The 18,468-nt window shown below is 40.2% G+C and overlaps 1 long non-coding RNA gene across 2 annotated transcripts; it reads left to right on the top strand.

Moving 5' to 3' along the window:
• The first annotated feature begins 6,504 nt into the window (after positions 1–6,504).
• LOC121089528 lies at positions 6,505–17,524 on the top strand. 2 transcript variants are annotated; one of them, XR_005828247.1, is made up of 5 exons: positions 6,505–6,916; positions 7,081–7,177; positions 12,507–12,587; positions 15,545–15,688; positions 16,495–17,524. It is a non-coding gene; the product is annotated as an uncharacterized LOC121089528 (long non-coding RNA). The 2 variants fall into 2 exon arrangements; XR_005828246.1 differs by having other exon boundaries at positions 6,509–7,177.
• The last annotated feature ends 944 nt before the right edge of the window (positions 17,525–18,468 follow it).

Genomic DNA, 18,468 nt, shown 5'->3' with positions numbered 1-18,468 from the left:
CATTCTAGTCAGAAACAGGACACCATGTTAAGCTCACAGGGAAGATGAAGAGTCTGGCATACTGATCTTCAAAGAAATGGGAAGAAGAAAGCGTATTACTATAAATGCACTTGGTATTTATCCAGAAGATGTACTCCTTTGGAGGGAAAGAAATAGGCGAGAGGAGAAACTGGAAAGAGTAATCAATATATCTTTGCTTCCCATGGTCATTCTCCAAGAAAGCAAGTAAGGAATTGTGGACAGGATTCAAACTCCAGGGCAGGGGCCTACTTCCCACCACAGCTCGAAAGTTCAGTTGAAAGAGTCACATGAAGTGCCAGCCATGGTGAGAAGTCCATTTTGTGGTCTCTGTAAATTGCCTTGTAAATATGCCAGTAAATACTTCGGATAGTTATTCGGTATGATGCTTTGGGTCTCTGCTTTTTGTTGAGCTTCTTCCTCAGCTTTGGGTTTGTGGTGGTCCAAGACTGCTTTGTTTAGCTTATTATACCTGCTGCCTTACGGATGTTTAATTACTGTCTGTAGGTGGGCACAGAACATTTTTTAACAGTGAAATTCACAAACTCCGTGTAGGAGCATGACAGAGTCTGTGAATTCATTGTAAGCCTGACTGACTCTGAAGCATCACCCTTCAAGTGACCCCTTCTCCCATGGTCCAGCCCAGGGGCTCAAGACCCGATTTCATCTCAACTGATACATTGCTTTCCCAGCTTGACCTTAGACCTGCCCTTGATGATTGGACACTTGGCTGAGCAAGGTTACTGCCTGCACCTTCCCTGCTCCCATTAAAAAGTCTCACATGGCAGCTAAATTACAGCTAATTTCTAATACCTAGTTGAAATAGCTTTAAGAAAATTAAAACCCATATAAACTTCCCTTCATTTTAAGCTTTTTTTGTCAAGGAAAACTTGCACAGTATGCATCGGTGGTGTGAGCTTCCCACACAAAGTTAGGTGAGGAGCAGAGTCACTTCTCAGTGATTTTGTAATGCAATTCCAACAGGTGGATTGCTGAACAGAGTCTCCTTTTAAGCTTTCAGTCAGAGTAGCAGCCCACAAAAACAGAAGTTGAAAATAATACTTGGGTAAATATAATTGCTATGTATATTTCCTGGTAAAATTTAAATGGGGTCAATGGGTACATTATTTCTTGGTCTTCTAGGTTATAAAGTTTTTGTGTAGTAACCGCTTTGGCAGGCAGATCAGTTTTCCCTGCAGGATCTGCAGAGAATCAAACATATTGTCTGTGATCACTTAATACAATCATAATTAGATTTGTTATAACAATTAAATTACATGTCTTTTCAGAAGTAGTTTCCTCATTCACCAAATAACATTTTCCATCTCCCAAAGTATGAAATTCCCCTGTGATTCCCCTGCGCTTCCTTACCACACTTGGACATGCTGTGAAGGTTGTCAATTCCCAATGGATTCATGCTGTCCTAATTCTGTAACTGATGGAAAAGTGATGATTTTCATTCAAAAGAACTGACTGGTACAGGCAAACAAACCCAACTGGTAAGAAATAATCAGCAGCTGGAAGTTTTGCACAATGCCGAACTCCAGGAGAAGAGCAGGAGTCTGTGGGAACTTTTGCTCATGTTTTTCTAAATATCACAGGAAATATATCTGTCTAGGCCAGCATTAGCAAAGGAAGGAAATTACAGGGAGTGAACGGTAGGAGCACTTGTCTTTCTCAGTTTCACTTTTGCTTGCTGGTATTTATGGAATACCTATCATTCTTAAGTGCTTTCTTCTAAGCTATTGAAGCCATTCAGGCTTTGATTGAAATAAATGGACAGCAATCCCTGAAACAATAGGGGGGTTTATTCATTTTAGAATTACAAATTTTATCTTTTTTAATTCCTTAATATGCAAATAATACTTGTCCAAAACTATACAGTCAAAAATAAGTTATCCAAGCTTGCAAATGATAGTTTAAGTGAGCAGAGCAGGGGACAGATCAGAATTCAACAATATTCCTTTTTAAGCCCATATCCAAACTAAGACAGCATGTAATAAGAATAAGAGTAAGAATAAGAGTAAGAATAAGAATAAACTGCTATGATGTTTCCTGCAAGAATAACACAGCAGTATTAGAGCTTTCAGTTTGTCTATTCAAAATTTCATCAACATATTTTCCTAGGAATTTTATCTGAAATACCACTGCTTCTAGTGGGATTTCACAACAGTTCTGAGTTTTTTTAATGCATCATAAAACCTTTAAAATCAAGGCTTTTTTAAACACTGTGCATAAAATACTGTGTCACATTTTGGCAGAAGGCAGCTGATTATTAATTCAACCCAGTGTCACATCCTTGTTATTAGTGCTGTTCATGATATGCACTGTGCAATACATGCAAAGTACTCTACTCAGACTTAGGAAGATTTTTAGATGTTTGAAAAGGTTGTCACAGGAAATCTTGCCTGAAGCTTTCTCCCGATAACTATAGAAGGAAACAGTACCATGTCTCTAGTCTCCCAAGCAGAGTGGGCATCCACTCAAAACACACTCTCCACACCTGGGCTGTTGTTATCCTTACTAAAAATCAACAGGAGCTGATGAGGCAGTAAAGAGTGAAAGGTCCATGCATGAACACTTCTCTTGCCTCTGATTATTGAAATCAAAACTGAACTGAAAACAGTAACTTTTACCTGAATGTGTTGCAGTACAGCATCATACTTGGTCTTAGTCTTTTCACTGAGTATGTGTGTGAGGCAAAAATCAAGTTGCAGACAGCCTAAAAAACTTTCCAGTACTTTTCAATGCATTCTTAAGAGATATATTGGTCAGAATCAGTAACAGAAGTATTTTCCTGTTCTCCTTCTAGGAAAACATGTAATTCTTAAGGGAAATTATGGCTAATTATCAGATGGCAGGGCCTGCAACTTCCTGAAAATATAGGATTTATTTCCCAGGCATACTAAGTTTGCATCTGCCACCTCACACAGACTGCTTAAAAGAAAAAAAGGGGGGGAAAAATTACTATTTTAAATCTTTCTCAGTGGCTGTTGTTTTGCTTGTTCAGCTCTAGTCAGCTCTCCAGCTTATGCTCAAAAGTTGAAAACTTAAAGTCATACTGTGGCTTATATCCATAGAGATTTATATACATAAGCTATGTACTTGTTTTGGATGTAAATGATAGGAATTTATTCTCCATGGCAAAGATTCAAAACCATAGGAAAAAAAAATCTTAAAGACTATGTAAAGGTTAAGAAAGTTTTTCCATAGATTATCCAGTTCCTACTCTGCCCCACAGCAGGAACATCCTGCTGTTACCTGTCTTTTTTTTTTTTTTTTGGGGGGGGGGGGGGCGGGGATGGGGGAAAGCTGTTTCTTTTAGCCTAAGCCAGGGGATTTACTTTAACTATGAGTTATAGCAGAGCTTTAGGTCCTAGGACAGAGCAGGCTTATACTCAGAAACCCAAGAAATTAAACAGCTCAGTCTGATCTGGATGGATGGTTGCTGCCCCTGGGAGAGCTGCCTGGCTCTACATGTCTCTTCCCTCTGAATTTTCCCAGCACGCTGCTTGCTGTGCCCCACTGAAGTCATATCACGCGACACCACCTCATGGTTAGTTTAGCCAGAGATCTTGAGATAACTGCTTTGGACTTTAACACCCTCCTACAACTTTGCCACCATCATCACTAATCATAGGCAGTGGCTCTTGCACATCTGCCCACAATACTGACTCCCCATTTCGCCCCGCCACTCCTGTCCACCCCATCAGGGTTGGTTTAAACTGCTTGAGCTTATAGCTCAGTTAGAGGGGTACAGTTATATGCCAGGATCTCCACGAGACTTTACTGTGTTGGTCTCGGTTAGGAAAAACTTACTGCTAAGTCCTCTGGGCTTTGTGAATTTGTAGCCAATACCAGGCTTATTCACTCCTTTTTTATCTCCCAGGCTTCTTCTTCACGCTCTAGCTATCTCTGACAAGTTATTGTATGCAACTCATACTTTTTCTTTTTTTAAAAAAAAAAAGGCTATATAAGCATATAAAATTTTCTTCAGTTTCCATGGAATATACGGTCTGATATATTTTATGGTGCAGTAGAGACATCTAGTGACTATTTTGTGCTATTAAAATGCAAAGGGTTAATGTAGGAGGGCAAACGACCTCTTCCAAACCTTGAAATACCCTTCTAGTGACAGGTACATCCTTAAATGCTCTCCCCAAATCCACTGACAAAATAATTTTATCAGTTCTGTGCAACTAGTAGTACACAGGATGGAACGCAGTGATCAAACATCACTGGCCTCTCTGCCTCCAGAGCCTCCTCTCCTTTCCCCACGTGTCTTCAAAAGCCTTGGATGCTACAATAAATAAATTTAGTCTAGCTTTACATCGCTGTCACCGAGGGCACAGTTTAGTGCCTAAGTGCCAGTATAAATCCCTTCCTCATGTTATTTTGATGAAGCTAACATGCCTCAGAATATCTTGCCTACAAAGTCACAGAGCAAATGTCTTTTTCAACTGAATAGTCACCTGGCTGCTAAGAGAAGAGGAGGGTGTTGGAACTAGGAGGGGAAGGCTGGTGGGGCTCGACAGGGCTTGGAAATAGATGATCATTAAGGTCCCTTCCTACCCAAACCATTCTATTATTCTATGTTCCTTAGGACAGAAATGCTTTCATCCTGAGATCTTCTGCTCACTTGTTTAGGTGCCTAAGGGTATGTGTCTAAATCTAAGCTGTTCACTTACTTTTACTTCCCAATTAGTAGAGAGAAATCAGTACCTACACAGTATTATCTTCTCAGGAAAGGTCAGAGGAATTGGCCCTGAATGTCTCCCAACAGGACAGACTAGGTGAAGGAGTCACCAGAGGGAGGTATGTCCTGTCCTGAGCTGCTGCTGAAGGACCTGGCTCCAGGCTAGGTGCTTTGAGTGTGACCGCTCCACCACTTGTTTTCCCAGGCATGTAAAATAATGCAGGTCAATGAAACTGAAAAATAATGCTGGTGGTGCTTGTCTCCCTTTCCAGAAACCTCCTCTCTATGGGGGAAGATTGTCCTGAATCATTAATATGAACTAGGCTGCTCATGATGGGTCAGAGCTGCTAAAAATGCCCTTAGCAAGCAAATTCTTCCATTCCCTACAGACTGCTCAAGGATGGCACAATGTCAAACGCAAACTCACCTGCGATCATCCTATTGCATGAATCCCATGTTGCAACAGTGCTAGGCTATTACATAGCAGAGGTCACGTATTTGCTGTGAGCGCTGAGCAGAGCTTGGGGTCTCGTAGCACCCCGATAAGGAGCATGGTGGCACGGCGGTGTTTGTGCATGGCACGGGTGAGTTGGTAGTGCCGGAGTTGCTTGTGGGCTGCAGTTACACCAAGATACAGCGTGCATACACACGGCTGCCTCCGGAGTGGTTGTGCTTGGATGGTGAAGGCATGCCTACAGTGCCAGCAGGCAGCTGGAGGCTTGGCCTGGGGGTGAGGGCTCCTTCTCCACCACTATTAATAAAGATGTCAAAAAGGTACTCTGTGTTACCATGGCATTAAACAGGAATATTTACACATATATTAAATGCATATATATCTACTAAGGCACATGTACAACAGTTTCCTAAAGATCCTTCAAACAAAAAGTAGTTTCATTATGTCCCGGTGCTGTTGTTATGCTGGCCCCATAACATACGTACATCTCATGTAGGGATGTTCAGTTCCTTCTTTTTTTTTTTCTGAAATGGCTGCTTTTCTGCCTTTTTTTCTTTCTTGCTTTCTCTCTTTCTGGGAAATCATCTCTATAGTTATCGTTGTTTTTCTGGTTTGAGTTTGACAGTTTTCAGCAAGTATTTCGGTATGGGTGAGTAGTTTATACATACTCCAAGTCACTGCAGTAGAAGAAAAAGATCAGTATGCTTTGCCTTAACTTTTCCTCTTTTCTGTTCAAATTATATGGTTTGCCAGGCTGCATAAAGAGCTTGGCCTTAGCAGCTAAGACACCAAAAGAACACCAAGCCTCAACTCAAACCTTTCCCTGGAAGAAGAGGGCATTATACAGAGCCTTTCAGTTAGGATTGTGGCAGCCCATTCTTGAAAGTTTAATGATTTAAGCTGAAAAAGCCAAAGTGGTGTTCATCCCTTCTCCATGGCTGGTCCCAAGAGGGCAAAATATTGTACTTCTTGAATCACCACCATAATGACTCCATTGACTTCATCTTGAACTAACACCCCTACTATATGGAAAAAAATGAACCATGTTGTCTACCTTTAATAAGAATATTTGATGACCAACAGGCAGAGCAGTAACAGGTCAGACTGTTTAATTCTGAGTTTAATAATGCCTCTGGGATATAAGGATTAGGGTGTGGTCTAGAGCTGGTTGAAGAGCAGAAATTCCTTTGGGAGAAGAATTCAAAGTTTTGGCATCATTTTGAGGTACCATTAAACAACAACAACAAAAAATTAAAAATTTCTGTCTAGGAAAATCTGAAGAAGAAAGAGTTAGCCTAATAGCAACATTTTGTTTCAAATCTAACTTTAAAAATTAATTTTATTCAGTGTGAAATAAATTAAAAAATAATAAATAATACAGAAAAAATCTCTCAAAAGTCTTGAAGTCAGGTGTTTCAGCACTGCCAGATGTTTCGTCTGTTCCTCCCCTCACCATTGCTTTCTGGTTTCAACTATGAATTAATGAAGTTTAAGAGGAAGTGATCTGATAATCACAAACCAAAGCAATCTAGTTTTCTGTTGAAATACTTTTTAATGTCCAGTTGGTTTGAGGTGGATATGTACATACGCAGCATGTTACCAGCTTGGGTTCCAAATGAAAATTGTGTGTGGGCTGAAGGTCACAGTTCATGAGAAAGTTGATAAAAATCGCAGCTATACAATTTCTAAAAGAACATACACCTCCAGAAGGGGCTAAGAGTTCAGAAGTGTTTATGGAAAGCTACAAGGTGAGAATTTACATTTCAAAACTCAAAAAAAAGTATCTAGTTTCTTTCCGTTTTACAGACATCTAAACAACCCTTTTGATTTAATGTGGTACGACGGGAGGCGGGAGGTCAGAGAGGATGTAGTATGGGGTACTCCTTCTTCAATGAGTCCATTTTGATTGCAGATCTGAGAGCATCTTTTCAAAATGGCAAGTGAGGTTGTTTATGCAGAGGTATCAGCCAAGGAAAGAGTGCATTTCACTTCTCAAACTTCAGATACAGGTAAAAAATGGTCATTTTAATATTACTTACCTTTCCTTTGCTCAGTAACACGTTCTGAAAACTTCCATTCTTTCTTAAATTGAAGTAATCATAAGAAGGTGAAGTCATGTTCAAAGCATTTTTATAACTATTAATATCCACCTCTGTTCATTATATATCTATTTGCTTGGCAAATTTATGTTTATTAATAGAAGGAATATTGAATTCTAGCAAAAGTAAAGAACTGCCTGTAAAATCTCATTCTGGATTTCAGTAATACGGCTGAGATGTGCTGTTTCTGAAACACATTAATGATCAGACATCGAGAGTATTAATAAATATTACTGGAAACTCATTGGCAGGTACAGCACTGATGACACTGAATGGACTTCTCTCTCCCACAGTACATTTAAATTTTATATTTTATTTTCATTCATTTTCTTAGACACCAGAAGTTTTTTTAAATTGTAAAATTACAGGTCTGTTTATCTTTTCTTTCTCTCTTGCTCTCTTTCTCTTTTCTTGCTTTCTTTTTCTTTCTCTCTCATTCTTTCTCTTCTAAAACTTCTACGTTGAGAAAAATACAAGTAAAGCACCATTACAGGTTTTTATAATTTTGAGAAGTGTTAGTCCTACAATTTGTGTACGATGCACTGGTGTCTTCAACTATAAAACTGCATCACTTTAAAAATTTGTTTTCAAGAAATAAAGCACAAAAAATAGCCATTAATGGCTGTAAGTAGGAAGTAATGCATGTTTTTAAAACGAAAGTATCAAGTTTTAATTTTTAGGTTCTGATCAAAAGACAGATCTGTGTTATTCATTAGACAATTAAGCATGGAAAATTTATTTTAAATCACAATGTTGAGAGGTCAGAGTATGAAAGAAAAATGTGTCCTGAATATGCTAGCAAAGCAACTTTATTCTATAAAAGTAAGTTTTGTAGATTCGCTCCTTGGGACACTGCTAAAAACATCTGTATAGATATGATGTCTTTGTCTTTCATGTATTAACTCAGTTCACCCCTTAGATTGTGTGATCAGGTCACAGTAGAAGAGCTGTATTGCCAGGACAATCTTTGGTACCCCAGCGTAGAACTACCCCATAAGTATTTATTGGAGATGCACACATGTGGCCAGTACAACCATCTGTACAAAATGTTTCAAACTTTGAGAGCATAGAAGTCTGTTCCATCTGATTTTTTTTCTTTCCTCACCTGAGACTATCCTTTAAATTTCCAGTTGTATTTTAGAATTTTAAATGCTTTCACACAGCTTTTAATACACTTCAGTGAGTTATGCTTAGAAATTGCTGTTGTAAGTTATCCCGAGAGCCCTCTAACCCAGTAACATACTGCTGAAATTGCCAGTATGAGGTGCTTGGAAAGAGAGTATCTAAAAAATGTTCATGGCCAATTATGAGGCTAATTAAGTAATCAAATTTCAGGCAAAATATTTTTCACATGCTTTGGAGTATGACAGCATAGTGTTCACCCTTTCAATAATCTTTTTGAAAAGTCTCTTCAGTTGCAGTTCTCATATTCTTGTCACTTCTGTAAATCCTTTTGGTGTCCTAATAAATGGTAACTCTTTTGGTGTCCTAATAAATGCTTTATTAACAACATCCTTAAAACAATGAGTTCTACAGACCAATTGCAATATTTATCATGAAGAAATACTTTAAATCAGTCTTGAATTTGCCACCTGTTAATAGTGTCAGTGTGTCCTAATGAGATTTAGTGAAAAAGCCACCTATCTATATAATTTTTTTTCGTGTTCTTATATATATAAATTTGTGCTATATATTCTTATAATCTCTATCTTTGATTGCTGTATGTGCTCCATTGCTTTCATAGTTGAGAGCAGGAGTGCAGGAAACGGTAGTCCTCATCTGCCAAATGCTGTTAACTGCCCTGACTCTGGCTGCTGCGTGAGAAAGATGCTGCATTCAACACGACAGGCATTTAATAATGCTTGGTTCTAAAAATGGTTTAGATTTGACGTTTTTTGTAAGTCTAAGGCAGATCTCAGCAGCTCTGGCACCCTTAGAAGATTGCTTTTCTTCAGGCGAAAGCTTGGTATTTGCCACGCTACAGTGAGTTCAGAGCAGTTGACTATCACCCACCTGCCTGAAAAAGCTCAGAGCAAGCAGTTGCTGTTGCTCCATGCATGTTTTCCATTAGATCATTGATACAGCAAGATTTGGAAAGGCTAAAGTTGCTCCTGTGAGACAGGAATAGCCTAGGCTAGCAAAGGAAAGCTGTTTCATACTGCCCTGCCTCTAAGCATTTATTTGAGCTACAGACACAATGTTTGTGCTGTCTAATCTGATTGCACAGCTCTAAGTTTGGTCTGCTTCCCCATGGCCACTATGCCTGTCCCCTGGCTCGTCTGTACCCCACTTCTCCTCTCCCTTCGGCCCCTTCTGCTTCCTTGAGTTTTTGCATGTGGTGGATAGAGCTTTTAATCTCCACATTGCTGGACTTGTCCTACATTTTGCACTGCTGAAGTTTGCATTTACTTGTCTTCCCCATGGCACTTCAGAGAAAAAACTGGTTTCTCTCCTAAGAAAAAACCCACCCTATTTCATACACTATCAGTGAGCAAGTTTACTGTAAGTAGCTCCTGGGAAATGAGGCAAAACATGCAAAGCAGGCAACCTACAAGGCGGTGTGTTACAGATGATCTAAAAATACTTCTTCCTTTCTTCCTTCTGCTGCCACACCTACTGAAAACTGTTGGGGTCAGTCAGGTATGTCCCATCACTCACTTTCCCTCTCCCTCCTTCTCTGACGGTTCATTTATGAATTTAATATCACAAGATGGAGGATTAACTGCGTCATAGAGTAGTTCACCATCTCACTAAACCTGCAGTTATCTTCCTACTAATACTTCTTCCCCTGAGCTTTTCTGATTGTACAATACTGATGATTTGGCCCGTAGTCCTGTAGACACCCTTTGGGTAGTGAGATGTTTTCTGAGTGTACCTTTCTTTAAGTGTATGAATTCGAAAGCATTGCCTAAGTCATGCAGCTCAACTGCATCATAGAGGTCAGGTACCTGAACATCATCTTTGCCTTCCTTGAGCTTTACCTCTAGCTACTGAACTAAACAGCCAAAATACATGCTGCTTTTACAGTGATAGCAAAACAGATCTCTTCTGTCATGCAGATGGCCAGTGTAAGCATCCATGCATAATAACAGACAAGTGCAGACAAGGCCTCCAAAGATAAGGGGAGCAGTACTTAGCTCTTGGTGTTAAAGCAAGGCAATCTCAGCAAACCACCCACTTTCTTGGGAAAATGAATGGTTGCTATTAAATACCCTGTTGCCAATTCCTTTCCCAGCCCAGGCTGCATTATGGTGATCAAGCACTCCTGATAGTCCAGCAGACTGGGATTTCTTCTCCATTGAGGCAAGGAAGGCAGGGAGCATGCAGTTTGCCAGGCAATCCCACACCTTTGGGGATTCCCACCTTGGCAACATTTTTTACGCTCTCCATTAGTTGTAAAAACCTTGTAACAAGCAATGAAAACTATTTTATTAATGGTTGCAACTATGACTGTCATAACCATGCTGGTGGCTACCAGGGCATATGAGAGTTTTCTGCTCACTGACCACCAGAGATGGAATGGAGAGACCTCCAGCAGCCCCCGGTCTCTTCCATGTCACATTTGAAAGCCTAATGTGAGACAGTGCTATAGAAGGTACTGGTGTGCTTGCCACGGGCTCCATGCATAGCAAGAGGCAATCCTTTTGCACTTGGAAGGCAAGTAGTTTTCAGAGGGAACAGGTGCATGTTCTGAGGCAGAAGCGTCTGATGAAGATTTCTTCCTGATGTGTGTAAAGGCAGTCAGATCAAGTGTAAGGATAGAGGAGCCTTTTTTGCAAAATAAAACCTAAAAACAGGTATCTGAGAACAAGGATGGCCTAGGAAGATCTTTATCCTGATGAACAGCTGACAAATGGGGAAAAAAGTCAGGAAGGAGCACAATCAGTAACACTTGGAAGAAACAGACAAGAAAGCAATGACTGGAGTAAGATCAGTTGTTCCCCGTGGTTTCTAGACCTCATTACAACAAACAGTGTAAATGTTCACAGTGAGAGAAAGACCTGCTCCATTGCCTTGGTTTGTGATATGGGGATTTCTGAGCCCAGAGGAGTGGGTGCCTGGACTCAGTGGAGATGAAGGCTGCTGCAGTTTGAGTGGTCGTGCCAGCTCTGCATTGAATATGGAAAGCTTCACTTGCAAATGATTCTTAGTCATGGAAAGCATGTGTCCAGGGCACTGATGTAAGAGAGGAGAGCACCTAGTCTGCTGGCAAGTGAAAATGGCCATAAATTAGCAAGGCGATAATATAGATTCAAATAAATCTTGTCTTCAGTTCAGTGTTCTCTCCCCAGGTCTCTGTCTCCTGTGACTAACGGCGGGGTGAACACCCAAAAACCTGCTTTCCGATTATTCTAGTTGAGAATTAACTACAGACATGCTTCCCTTTCCCCTTTCTGTAGAGAAAGTTAATTTCATCGTTTGTACTGAAAATCTGTGCTGTGTGTAGTGGTGCTTACCAACCATTAATTAAAACTTCATTTAAATACTTGGAAGAATGAACTTGAGGAAGAAAAATCTGTGGATTAAATTAAAATAGTATGTTTGCATTTTGTGTAATGTTTTACTTTTGGTGGTTTACTCTGAGTTGTTAAAAATTATGTTTAATTCATAAGTGACTGAAAAATAGCTTGTCTCTGCTTTATGCTCATGCATAGCTTTGTTCTGATAGGGACTGTGCTCCTCTTTGTGAAAGAAGAAACAGCAGAAAACGGGCATGCTTTGTACCCATGTACAAGATCTGAATTCACTAGGAGGAAAAAAATTATTGAGAAGTAAATAGAAATAAATTAATTTAGCCAAAAAAAGTTGCCATTGATTAACTTCTGCTTAAAGATTGACAGACTGTATACATGTGTGTAGAAGATATGGAATAATAAGAAGAAAATAGAATTAATAATAAAATAGTTCACTGTGTGATAACCTACCAAAAAAATCCTAGAGAGTTTTTTCCAAATTTTCTAAAATTGAATAACTGCCTAACATTTTTTATATTTATTTGGAACACTGCACAGCAGGACAATTATTTACATGAACTCTTCTAGTAATTTCTTTTTGGCACATGCATTCAGCGACATGCAGGTCTTATCAGAAAACCAAAAATGAAAACAACCTCTCTTGCATGTTGTTGCTCTTCCCATTTTCTGAGACAGTCTGATGCTGCAGGGTACTGGACCCGATAAGAATGGCAAGGGCCGGCCTTGAGCAGGTTCTCTAATTATAGCACTTTTTGTATTTACAGGTGATCCAACCATATACACAGAGCTGAAGGTGAAACGGCAATCTGACAGACCTGACAGCACACCCAAGACTACACATACAGGTAGTATCTTACCTACTGTAAGTACTACTTACCTACTTAAAAGTATGCAATAGTGCAGGATACTTAGCATTTTCCTATTATATTTTATCTTCTATTGTGGAAGAGTTGCTTAGAACTAGGTGCCCAAAGAGATGTTGATATGATCTAAGCAAATTAAAAGACCTTCAAAATCTTTCCCTGGTGCTGGTTTTCCCTGGGGGTGCCTGAAGGCTGCTGGTGATGGTGTTTTTAAGGTCAGCAGGTAAAGTCACAGGCCCCCAGCTCTGCATTAGGCTGAACTTCTTGTGTCTCAGCCTCAGTTAAGCCTCTGAGGATTCACAGTGTCGGTGTCCCTGCCTCTGGGGCTCAGTCTAGTGAGCCTTTGGCATGTGTTTGTGCTACCAGTACAGCTTGCACCTGGGATAAAGGGTGGCCCCAGGGCCCACTGGTGTGGACACAGCATTTGTGAACACCCTCCCCAGAGCAAGCTATGCTAGAGCAAACCAGCTGCTTCTGTACAGAGTAACCCTGGCCGCTTACCTCCTTTGGGACCCATGAGACTCGTTTGGTTGTGGAGTTCTGGTTCAGAAATGCTTGAATTTAAAGGCTGTGTTGCGTGTTTCCAGAGTGCCTTTTGTTTTTTAAAGTATGGCACAGGAAACATTGCAATATGCTTCTGGGAACACAGCAGGGGGTCTCACATAGATCATGGGAATGTCCACTGGGGCTGCACCTGGAGATCAGTTCTAGGCCGAGGAAGTAAAATTTGGCACTGTCCATATCTGCACCATGGGAAAGGAATGATTCTCTGAAATACAACCAGCTTGCTTCTGAGAAGGGACCAGATAGTTCATCCCAGAAGGATCACAGAAGAAAATGAACACACACCATGCAGGCAGTGTGGTCCATTGGAGGACCAGGACAAGCTGGTAGCAGGACAAACCGCCATTCCATGCCTCTAGTGAGTTAGACCTACACAAAACACAGCAACTTCCCACTGTTCAGCAGCCAAATAGCACACTTTTCCAGGGTATGAGACAGTATCACGTTCTGTCTTTGCTGCGGGTGATTTCAGTACATTTCTCCCTGCTGCCCACTCCAGAGGGATGCTCAGAACGTGGTTAAAATTCATTTTGCAGTGGAGGCACTTGCAAACTCTTCCATTCTTTTTAGCAACAATTTCCGTGTATTGTTTTTCATTTCTAAATGCATTTAGGGTGAATGAATGACAATAGTCAGCAATAGCATTTCGGGCACAGAAACTAAGTTACTTTTAGAAAGTGATAGCTAGAAAGTAAAGATTACGTTTTGAATAGCTTTTTGACAAGTTCAGGTAAACGGTGTCTATCTTTTCTTAAGTGAAAATTTCAAGAAACATTAAACTGTGTAACCAACCCTGAAAGTAAATTTTGTTCTGCAAAGTGAAATAATATATTGGATATGAGTTTTAACTTTCCTGTGTGAGAAGAGAAGGAAAGCAAATGTTGCATTCATGTGATACATAAGAACTAAGATATTTTTATATATACATATATTTAACATAAGAATTAAGATATTTATAGAAAGAATGCTAGTTGCAGAAAATGCTAGTGAGAACAAATGTTTCCACTGGTGGGTTACTTTGGCTTTACCACCACAAGGAAAAAGAAACTGAAAGCTTCAGACAGTCCTTCTGATTAAAAGTGGCAGTCAGACAGACGAGGCTAAGTGGAGATCTTGGTCCTGCTATTGAAAAGGTAAAACCAATTTACTGGCTTCATTTAAATACCCTCTGACTTTATGCCAGTGAAACTGGGATTGGACCAGATCATGAAAAGTATTGTCAGTAATGCAGTTTTGATATATCACCATTTGCCTACCTGTTTGTTGGCTGCCTTTTTATACCCCAGTCCTCACTTGCTCCATTCCTTTCTCTGATTCTCCTACACTGTCCATATGTCCAGATTTTCAGAATTTTGTTCAAGGAATATCAAAATCTATATACGCTATACATACGGATAAATGCTCTAGGTGAGTTCTTTCCCTTCACATTTTTCACTGAAACCTCTTTAAAAACACAGAAGTTGGCATTTTTCCTAATTCTGGTTTAGCTGGGGTATGTGTGGTGGTGTTTACCATACAGATCAGCCTGGAAAGTATTAAGAAATAGGGGATCAAAAGAACACAATGATCCTAGACAGGATTACAGTTGTAGCAGAAAATGATGGAGGCAGGGATTTAACAACTAATTAACCATGTTTCTTTGTTATGCTTAAAAAGGATGATAATCTGGAAAAAAGAGTGTCTACTCTAGCATATAAACATACAAAACCTTTTTTTAAAGCCTGAATGTGAACTTCAAGATTACCTTAGGGGTCTTCAGTTGTGTAACCTCAGAAAAATAACCCATGATAGCCATTCTCCAAGGGAAAAGCAGGGTATATTCCAGAGCAAGAAGCACTGGCAGCACTGTGTGGGCACCGCAGGCAAACTGCATGGCAGAGTGTTGACACAGCAGTGTTGGTAAAAGTTGTGCACTGCCATAGGAGCTGAGAGGTCACATTTTCAGGCATCTTCTCAACAGCTATGATGATAAAAACTAGGACTGGTCAGGGAAAGGGCTCTTCTGACCCTGAAAATGTGATTTTATATGAAAACATACATAGATACAGGTTTATACATGTATAAACCTATATACAAATATAAATCTATACATTTTTTTTCCACTTAATAAATAAAATTCTAGGACCCACAGCTTTCCAGTTTTCAGGCATTTGGGTTTTAGTTAAGAAAAGAATTTCCAAAGCAAGATGTAGCTTCTACAGGTATATTTAGCTGAAAAAACTTCAAAAAGCTTTTGGTTCCAAATGCAGCACACAGTGTTAACAGATTCCTGCTGAAGGCCTAGCTACAATGATTTTGCATATTCTTGTTACTTGGAACAAAAGTTGACTTGTTTCTGCCTGTGGTGAGACCCCTATCCCTTGTCCCTTTGGCAGTGACCTGCTTGCAGAACCCACACTGGTGTTACATTGCTGCCACCCTGTACTTCACTGCACTGATTCTGCTTATCACTGTCATCATCTTGGCGACGAAATGTCAGTACGTCTGAGGGAGACCCTGCTGTCGTGCTGATTTACAGGGTAAGCCATTTTTAGCTGTGTTTGTGTTTTTGTACAATACATTTGCATTTATCAGAGGACCTGCAAGGAAGCGTCCCAAAGCAAATGCTAAAGTCGCCATCACAAATTCAACCAGTCAGCAGTTCACAGTCACAAGAGATAACATCCAGCTCCCTGCCGCCAATGCATGCTGCACTTAATGGAGCATGTTTGGCTTAATGGAGCATACAGCAGCTTTGGCAGAACCACCTGCCAGAGCAGATATTGGTTCTGCTGCTTTTATTCCAAGAAAATGTCTCCCATCTGTGGAGTGAAATAACGCCACAAGCCTGCCATGACATGGAACAAGGACACGGCTGGGTGCAGCTAGAGGTGATTCCCATAACCACTATCCAGGCCAGGATTGACAGTGACCTGGTGAAGTGACAGGAGACAGGACAGCTGTGGTGTTCAGTCTAGGATTTAAAGGAAACCAAAAGAGTTGTCAGATTTGGACTAGGAACCTCCAGAGAAAATCTTCCCATCCCCACCCAATGCTTCTTGTAGAGCTACAGATTGTGTTTAATCACTCTTCCAGGTTGCTCTCCCTGGAAGCTGTCACTGACCCTGCTAAAGACTCCATGTCCCATCCTGTGCCAGAAACAGTGCCCCTATCACTAAGTGGTTCCCTAATCATATCTGCATGACCATGCCTCCATCCTGCGGCACATCACATCTTGCCATGGTCCTCATGGCATATGGGAGCCTTCTCTTTACTCATAGGACACTCACAGCAGGTTGAACTTCAGTGAGATACTCCTGTTAGCTTTTATCTCTTCTATTTCCAGATAACTCAGCACAGGAAGGCTCTGCTTCTTCAACAAAACAAGACATAATGCTTATTCACTTTTGCATTATTTTTTTCTGAAGAAACTTTTATGAAAGAAAAGATACCATCAGTCTGACCACCCTTCAGTTCTGTCTTTCAGGATCTCCATTAAACCTTTAACCTCTCCATATGTGGACAAAACATATTTTATTACTTTTATTTGGAATTTGCTTAATCCTATAATACCAGCAACCATGCAATTATATCAGTGTATGCACCAAGGCATGGGCTTAAGCTGCTGCATCAAAAGTTGGAACTGGATCTTGTCCAGACAACACATCACCAGGTGGCTCAGTTTGAGACATTACTTTTAATTCACACCTGACTTGATTTTGCAATAATTTGCAGCATAGGTAAGCTTTTAGATTCCATATGTGCAAGTGCAAAAAATTGTGGGTAAAACAGAGAATGTGAAAGGTTGCACTGAACTTTTTTTGAAGCCCATGGTTGGATGTGATTTTTCTTCTGACAGCCTTCAGTGGGATTTGTATGAAACGAGTATTGAAGGTGAAAGAAACTACTTGTTTAGTAGAAAAGTCTCAGCCCCATCACCTGCATTGGCTTGAATAAAATTATTCTGTTCTACTTGTCCAGAAGAGCATCTCACAGAGATACAATATGTTTCTTCTGTCTCAGGTCATATTTGTATTTGTTTTGTTTTTTCCGAAAATGCTGTAGCTTCATTTAAATCAGAGTCCTCCACCAGAACTGAGCCACCTCAGGTTCAAATGCATTTGTCCGTAATTACTATCTTGCTGTCTGTTTTTATATTATTTTCAGTTCCCATCAGTTATAATTTCTTTGGAGCAGGCTGATATCAATGATTTATAGACCCTGAGTAACAAGGGTCTGTATAGCAAATATTTCTAGAATTGTTCCCTGTACCTAAGCATATCTGTACTTAAGCCATGTTGCTGCTGTTGATAATATACCACATTTTTATAGTGTATGCACCAGAAATCAATAAAGAGATTTAGTAAAGCACTTGACATGCTGGTGTTTGTTCTTATGTCAGTCAGACTAGAAGGAAAAATAACATGTATTGTATCAGCTGTTGTCACAAAGCATGATGCTGCTCTGGTAAGTACTGTCTGAAGACAGAATCCCTGCCCCACAGAGTCCGGTACCAAATGAATAGTAGACAAAAATGGTTATGTTTTTCTTGAGATCATCCTTTTGTTTGCCAGGTGCTCTGGTATAAATCCAGGTATTCAAATGCCATGGAGAAAGAAATGTTTCAAAACCAGAGATAATAAAAAAAGAGGTGGCAGGTGACATTTTGACCTGAAATGGACCTGCATGTTGTTGTCATTCACTAACCTGACCTGATTTTAGCTGCAAGATTCTTAAGACAGCTGTCTCTCACATCAGACTCTCAGATAACCCCTACAACCAAATGAAGATGCCAGTCCAAATTAATTAGCTCCAGCTTTCTTTAGAAGCAAGAAAAACCCCAGTCTTCGAGAGCTAATGTGATGTGGGTTTGCATATATAACCTGTTCAATAATAGCAGATTGCTGAAAAGGGATGTGTAGCACCAGCACTCCCTGGCTTACAGGCTTTACCAAGTAGAAAGTCTTCATTTCAAAACAAGGAGCTGAAAGGAACACACAGATGCAAGCACGGCAAAGAGAAAGGCATTTCAGGATCAATTAGAAACCATCACTGATTATAAGCCCAACAGGACTCACTCAGATAACCAGGTCTCCAGTTGCTGCAGGCAGATCTCCAGGAATTTCAGTGGCAGGTCCTAGCATCTGAAAGACAACCATCTGCATTGTGTAGACAACTGGGTAAGAAGCATGCATACTGCCTGGTAACTCGGGGGGAGGAAGGAAAGTACTCTGAAATGAGAAGCTGTTAACTAAAAATGAAGGGACTGTCCTTTCTGTGGTTACTGAGAATTTGGGGCACAGGCCTGTGGTTTTGGCAG

Source organism: Falco naumanni, chromosome 5, assembly GCF_017639655.2.
Source record: "Falco naumanni isolate bFalNau1 chromosome 5, bFalNau1.pat, whole genome shotgun sequence".
NCBI lineage: Eukaryota > Metazoa > Chordata > Aves > Falconiformes > Falconidae > Falco > Falco naumanni.
This window is presented reverse-complemented; position numbering and strand designations above follow the sequence as displayed.